This window comes from Sinocyclocheilus rhinocerous, unplaced genomic scaffold (assembly GCF_001515625.1).
Source record: "Sinocyclocheilus rhinocerous isolate Xijiao unplaced genomic scaffold, SAMN03320098_v1.1 C35836694, whole genome shotgun sequence".
Taxonomy (NCBI): Eukaryota; Metazoa; Chordata; class Actinopteri; order Cypriniformes; family Cyprinidae; genus Sinocyclocheilus; species Sinocyclocheilus rhinocerous.
Genome location: NW_015765095.1, coordinates 1 through 657, shown reverse-complemented (window position 1 = coordinate 657; position 657 = coordinate 1). Strand labels below are relative to the sequence as shown.

The following is a 657-nucleotide window of genomic DNA, read 5'->3' as shown; positions in this document are numbered from 1 at the left end:
CCACCGTGGTTTCCTTGTGACTACGACATGGAACTACCAGAAAGGTTCGATTGGTGTTCACAAGCTGGAACCTGAACGGTTCAACAAGAACCGTAGCCTCAATGTCCATGCAACTGTAAGTTTGTAGATAATATGTGTGCTTACATGATTATTTAGCTTTATAACAGATGATTTCAAATCCCATTTGGCCATATGTTGTCCAGGCTGTTGATATCACATCCTGCGGGAACTTTGCAGTGATTGCACTGTCTTCGGGACACATTGATGTGTACAACATGCAGTCTGGTTTTCATCGAGGGCATTATGGGAAGGACAAGGGTGAGTTAAACATCTGAACATCAGGGGCGAAATACATGCCATTTCCAGTCTGATTTCAATGGCATTTTTGTGTGTGTGCAGCACATGCAGGGGCTGTTCGCGGGCTCTCTGTGGATGCTCTGAACCAGTTGACAGTTAGTGTGGGAGCAGATCGCCTTCTGAAAATCTGGAGGTTCAGATCCAAGGAGCTGTTACACACACACAGCCTGCCAGCTGCCCCGGCGTCATCTCTGCTTCACAGGGACAGGTATTAGAGACATTAATACATTTCCCCACTTTTTCATTTTAAATGCAGTATGAATTAGTGACCAAGAATGAATTTTCAGTTTTGGCTGAAAC

At 44.9% G+C, this 657-nt stretch overlaps 1 long non-coding RNA gene across 1 annotated transcript; it reads left to right on the top strand.

Moving 5' to 3' along the window:
- Window positions 1-6: 6 nt before the first annotated feature.
- On the top strand, window positions 7-559 carry LOC107735161 (uncharacterized). Its single transcript, XR_001639311.1, has 3 exons — window positions 7-115; window positions 204-318; window positions 400-559. It is a non-coding gene; the product is annotated as an uncharacterized LOC107735161 (long non-coding RNA).
- The last annotated feature ends 98 nt before the right edge of the window (window positions 560-657 follow it).